The following is a 6,000-nucleotide window of genomic DNA, read 5'->3' as shown; positions in this document are numbered from 1 at the left end:
TATGTGCTGGGAATACAGGCATGAGCCACAGCACCTGGTCAAGTTTTCTCAGCACCATTTATTTAATAGATTGTCCTTTCCCTAGTGTACGTTATTGCATTTGTTGAAAATGAGTTCACCATAGATGTATAGATTTATTTCTGGGTTCTCTATACTGTTCTGTTGGTCTGTATGTCTGTTTTTATGCCAGTACCATGCTGTTTTGGTTACTGCAGCTCTGTAGCATAATTTGAAGTCAGGTAATGTGATTCCTGCAGTTTTGTTCTTTCTGCTCAGGATATCTTTGGCTCTTCTGAGTCTTTTGTGGTTCCATAAAAATTTTGGGATTGCTTTTTCTATTTCTGTGAAGATTGTCATTGGTATTTGGATAGGGATTGCATTGAATCTATAGATTTCTTTGAATAGTATGGACATTTTAAAAATATTGATTTTTCCAACTTATGGACATGGAATATCTTTCAATTTTTTGTGTCCTCTTCAATTTCTTTCATCAATATTAGATAATTTTCATTGTAGAGATCTTTCACTTCTCTGGTTAGGTTAATTCCAGGGTATTTCATTTTATTTGTAGCTATTGTAAATGGAACTACTTTCTTGACTTTTCTTTCTGATTGTTTGCTATTGGCATACTCACGCCTGTAATCCCAGCACTTTGGGAGGCAGAGGCAGGCAGATCACAAAGTCAAGAGATCGAGACCATCCTGGCCAACATTATGAAACCCTGTCTCTACTAAAAATACAAAAAAAAAAAAAATAGCTGGGCATGGTGGCGCACACCTGTAGTCCCAGCTAATCAGGAGGCTGAGGCAGGAGAATCACCTGAACCCAGGAGGTGGAGGCTGCAGTGAGCCAAGATCACTTCACTGCACTCCACCTTGGCAACAGAGCGAGACTCTGCCTTTAAAAAAAAAAAAAAAAAGTATGAAGTATGCCACTGATTTTTGTAGTTGATTATGTATCCTGCAACTTTACTGAATTTGTTTATCAGTTTTAACTGTTTTTGGTGGAGTCTTTAGTTTTTTCCAAATATAAGATCATGTCATCTGCAAACAAGGATAATTCAACTTCTTCCTTTCCAACTTGGATGCTCTTTATTTCTTTCTTTTGTCTGTTTGCACTAGCCAGGACTTCCAGTATTATGTAGAATAACAGTGGTGAAAGTGGGCATCCTTGTGTTCTAGATCTTAGAGGAAAGGATTTCAGTTTGTTCCCATTCAGTATGACACCAGCTATAGGTCTATTGTATATGGCTTTTGTTAGGTTGAGGTGTGTTCCTTCTATACACAGTTTTTTTTTTAATTGAGGGTTTTTATCATGCAAGGATGTTGAATTTTATCAGATGCTTTTCTTAGCATCAACTGAAATGATCATATGGTTTTGTCCTTCATTCTGTTGAGATTATGTATCACTCTGATTGATTTGTGTAAATGTTGAACCATCTCTGCATCCCTAGGATAAATCCCACTTAGTCACAATGAATGATCTTTTTAATGTGCTATTGAATTCAGTTTGCTAGTATTTTGTTAAGGATTTTTACATCAACATTCATGAGGTACATTGGCCTGTAGTTTTTGTTTTTTTGTTTTTTAACATGTATTTTCTGGTTTTGCTCTCAGAACAATATAGGTCTCGTAGGATGAGTTTGGAAGTATTCCCTCCACCACTATTTTTCAGAATACTTGAGTAGAATTGATATTAGTTCTTCTTTAAAAGTTTTGTAAAATTCAGCAGTGAAGCCATGAGGTCCCAGCCTTTTCTTTGCTTGCAGACTTTTTACTACAGCTTTGAACTCATTACTTGTTATTGGTCTGTTCAGGTTTTGGATTCCTTCATGGTTCAATCTTGGTAGGCTCTCTGTAAAAATTTATCCATCTCTTCTAGGTTCTCCAATTTATTGGCATATAGTTAGTTACTCATAGTAGCCTCTAATGATCCTTCAAGTTTCTGTGGTGTTGGTTGTAATGTCTCCTTTGTCATCTCTGATTTTATTGGGTCTTCCCTCTTTTGTTCTTACTCTCATTAAACGTTTGTCAATTTTGTTTATCTTTTCCAGAAACCAACTTTTCATTTTGTTGATCTTTTGTATTGTTTTCATTTCAATTTTATGTATTTCTTCTCTGATATTTATGACTTCTTTTCTTCTACTAATTTTGAGGTTGGTTTGCTCTTGCTTTTCTAGTTTTTTGAGATGCATCACTAGGTTGTTTACTTGAAGCGTTTCTACTTTTTTAATGTAGGCACTTATAGCTACCAACTTCCCTCTTTGTACTACTTTCATCACATCCCATGGGTTTTGGGATGTTTGATTTCCTTTATCATTTATTTTGAGAAATTTTAAAATTTTCTTATTAATTTTTTCATTGACCTACTGGTCACTCAGAAACATATTGTTTAATTTCCATGAGCTTGTATAGTTTCCAAAATCCTCTTATTTTTTATTTCTAGTTTTGGTCCATTGTGGTCAGAGAAGATGCTTGATATTATTTCATTTTTTAAAATGTTTTAAGGCTTGTTTTGTGGCCTAACATATGGTCTATCCTTGAGAACGATCCATGAGCTCAGGAGAAGAATGCGTATTCTGCAGCCTTTGGATAAAATGTTCTGTAGATAACAATTAGGTCTATTTGGTCTATAGTGCAGATTAAGTTTGATGTTTCTTTGTGGATTTTCTGCCTGGGTGATCTATCCAAAGCTGAAAGTGGAGTATTGAAGTCTCCAGCTATTAATGTATTGAGGTCTATCTCTCTGTTTAGCTCTAATAATATTTCCTTTATACATCTGGGTGCTCTGGTGTCAGGTGCATGTATATTTACAATGGTTGTATCCTCATGCTGAATGAACACCTTTATGACTATATAATGACTTTCTTTGTCTCTTTTTATGGTTTTGGTCTTGAAATCTATTTTTCCTGATATAAGTATGGCTACTCCTGATCTTTTTGGTTTCCATTTGCATGAAATATATTTTTCCTCTCTGGACAGTGCTTTGTTTCTGTCTTTACACAAACTCCTGGCCCTGTGGAGTACATACGCCTCCTATCTCTTCTGATTTCTTGCTACTGTTTTAACAGCTTTGTAAAGTACATTGGATGGTTTCTGGGTCCTACAAATAAACTCATTTCTAGAGTGTCTCTGGGACATGAAGGTTCAAAGCTGGTTGTGGTGAAGGAAAACTTCATACATCTTGGTGAGTGGGTGGGAGAAAGAAGAGAGAGGCATGGGGGAAAACAAATCCAAGATGACTCAAAGCCCTGAAACTCAAAAGACTAGGACAGAAAGAAGTCAGGGTCCAGTTTCAATGTTCTGCCTATGGCTAGCCAGTTACCCCAGCATCATTTATTGAATAGGGAATCCTTACCCCCATTGCTTGTTTTTGTCAGGTTTGTTGAAGATCAGATAGTCGTAGGTGTATTGCTTTATTTCTGGGTACTCTATTCTGTTCCATTGATCTTTGTATCTGCTTTTGTACCAGGACCAGGCTGTTTTGCTTACAGGTAGCCCTGTAGTATAGTTTGAAGTCAGGTAGTGTGATGTCTGCAGCTTTGTTCTTTTTGATTAGTGGTGCCTTGGCTATTCATGCTCTTTTTTGGTTCCATATGAATTTTTAAATCTTTTTTTCTCGTTCTGTGAAGAACCTCAATGGTAGTTTAATAGGAATGGCATTGAATCTATAAATTGCTTTGGGCAGAGTGGCTATTTTAACTATATTGATTCTTCTTATCCATGAACATAAGATATCTTTCCATTTGTTTGTGTCATCTCCAACTTCTTTGGGCAGCATTTTGTAGTTTTCCTTGTAGAGATCTTTCACCTCCCTAGTTAGCTGTATTTCTAGGCATTCTAGAGGGCTGACAGCAAGTTTTGTTTCAGATGGGTTAACTTGGTGATGATCTTAAGAAAATAGATGGACATAGCTGGGTGTAATGAATTTGCACAACCAGAGGGTGACAATAAGAGTGAAATACATTATTTGTTTTAACGTTCAGGGTTTCCCTTCAATAAAAATACATGACAACAGAGTAAGGCATTCTGGCTTAGAAAGAGCTTTAGAAGCCAAGTTGAAGATATGTGGAAGGGTATGCTCTGTATTGTAAGTTACTTTTTGAGAGAGGGTCTCACTCTGTCACCCAGGCATGAACAGTGGCATGAACACAGCTCACTGTAGCCTCAACCTCCCAGGCTCAACTGATTCATCTCAACCTTCTGAGTAGCTGAGACTACAGGCACATGCCACCATGCCTGGTTCTTTTTTTGTTTTTTTTTTTTTTTGTTAGTTTGTTTGTTTTATTTATTTATTTTTATTTGTACAGACGAGGTCTCACTATGTTGCCCAGGCTGGTGTCAAACTCCTGGGCTCAACTAATCCTCCTGCCTTGGCCTTCCTAAGTGCTGGAGTTACATCCTTGAGCCACCGCACCTAGCCTTGTATTGTAAGCTCTTTGCTTACCCATTCATTAATCCATTTTCCATTTTTCACTTGTTCACACACTTGCCTTTCTTCATTGATTAACTGAGCTGCTGCTGCATGCCAGACACTGGGCCTACAGCACATACTCCACATTTTGGCAATAACTAAAGTGATCTCATATGCATGAAGGTGTTGCTCAAAGTTGAGAACAGAGAAGAAAAGAGAAACCTCCTTGTCAACGTGCCAAGGAGGAGGCAGTACTCTGTTATTTCAGTACATATTTATTATATAAGTGAGGCAAAGAGTCTGTGAGACTTTCCCAGAAGTACCAGACTGTTCCAGGGAAACGAGAAAGGTGAGGCTTCCACACAGGCCAAAATTGTAAAGGCTAAGTTCAGAACAAAGATTAGGAAAATGTTGCTGTGTGTTTTCTCAGGATTCATTTGCTTCGGGAAGGTAGCAGAAAATTGGAAATACTTTAGGATTCTCACACAGCTAAAATATAATACTCATGGCTCCTAACCATCCTGGAGAAACCTTCATCTCCCCCAACTCTCTCTTTCTCTCTTTCTCTCTCTCTCTCCCTCTCTCCCTCTCTCTCTCCCTACCTTCTTCTTTGCTTATGCCTCAGGCGAACCACGACTGTAGTCAAAGACAATAGCAGTTAGTTTTAAGAAAGTTACTGAGTTAAAGCCAGGAAACAGAATGTGATGGACAACAATATTTGTCTAGGAAATATGAAGAACCCCCTCCCCCACCAAATCATTCTAGAACTGATATTTACATTACCAAAAAAAAAGCACAAAACACAAAAATCAAGCAAACAAACAAAAACAGCCTAGTTGTACCCTTTATTTTAAGAAATTTCACTGAGAATTAATTGATCCAACAGTGAAGAGTAGTACTCCTCTACTTGAAGGCAGGGTCCTAGAGTCCAGAGGCCATCCCTTTGGCTTCCCACTCACCTCTGCAGTGACCCAGTGACCCAAAAGTCAGGTCAATGGATCTTCCCAAGACTGAATGAGAGCCCAAGGAACCCCAGTTTGAAAATGTCTGTCCCAGCAAAGAAAGTGCGCTATGACACACATGGGCATTGTTTATGAAAAGGCAAGACTGTTCAGCCCTTGACTCAAGTTGTGTACTATTTGTTCTTGGAAACAGAGAGAGACAAACCATCCAGTGTCATCACATCCTGACCCAGCTTGGTTGAGGCTGCTCAACACGGGATAATCTTCGGGTTAACAATAACAGGCAGCTTGTGTTTGACGGCATGAACAGAGGGAAAGTATGGCCTACTCAGCTTACAGGGAACTGAACACAGTGTGTTAAACTGATGAAGTGTTGAAAACAGGTTGCCTGAAATGCTGACATTATTTGTAATGTGAGATTTCCTGTGCAAATCTAGCAACCTTGTGTGTTGGCAGTCACATTCTGAAGATATATATGAACCCTAAATCCCCAGTAATAAATGAATGAGTTAGAAGGCAGATGAGAGTTTGTACATGAAAGAATTTGGAAGAGGAGAAAGGTTTTATTGTGTGAAAGTCAACAGGGGACAAACAATTTCACTAATCCTGACCCAGCCCTGCCTTT

The 6,000-nt window shown here is 38.2% G+C and overlaps 1 protein-coding gene across 1 annotated transcript in view; it reads right to left on the bottom strand.

Moving 5' to 3' along the window:
- The window catches only part of HSD17B2 (hydroxysteroid (17-beta) dehydrogenase 2), a 63,978-nt gene that overhangs the window by 20,868 nt on the left and 37,110 nt on the right, over positions 1–6,000 (bottom strand). The window lies entirely within an intron of this gene.

The sequence above is a fragment of the Colobus angolensis genome, unplaced genomic scaffold (genome assembly GCF_000951035.1).
Source record: "Colobus angolensis palliatus isolate OR3802 unplaced genomic scaffold, Cang.pa_1.0 Scaffold207, whole genome shotgun sequence".
Classification (NCBI taxonomy): domain Eukaryota; kingdom Metazoa; phylum Chordata; class Mammalia; order Primates; family Cercopithecidae; genus Colobus; species Colobus angolensis.
Note: the sequence above shows the minus strand (reverse complement) of the source record. Positions and strands in the feature narration are given on the sequence as shown.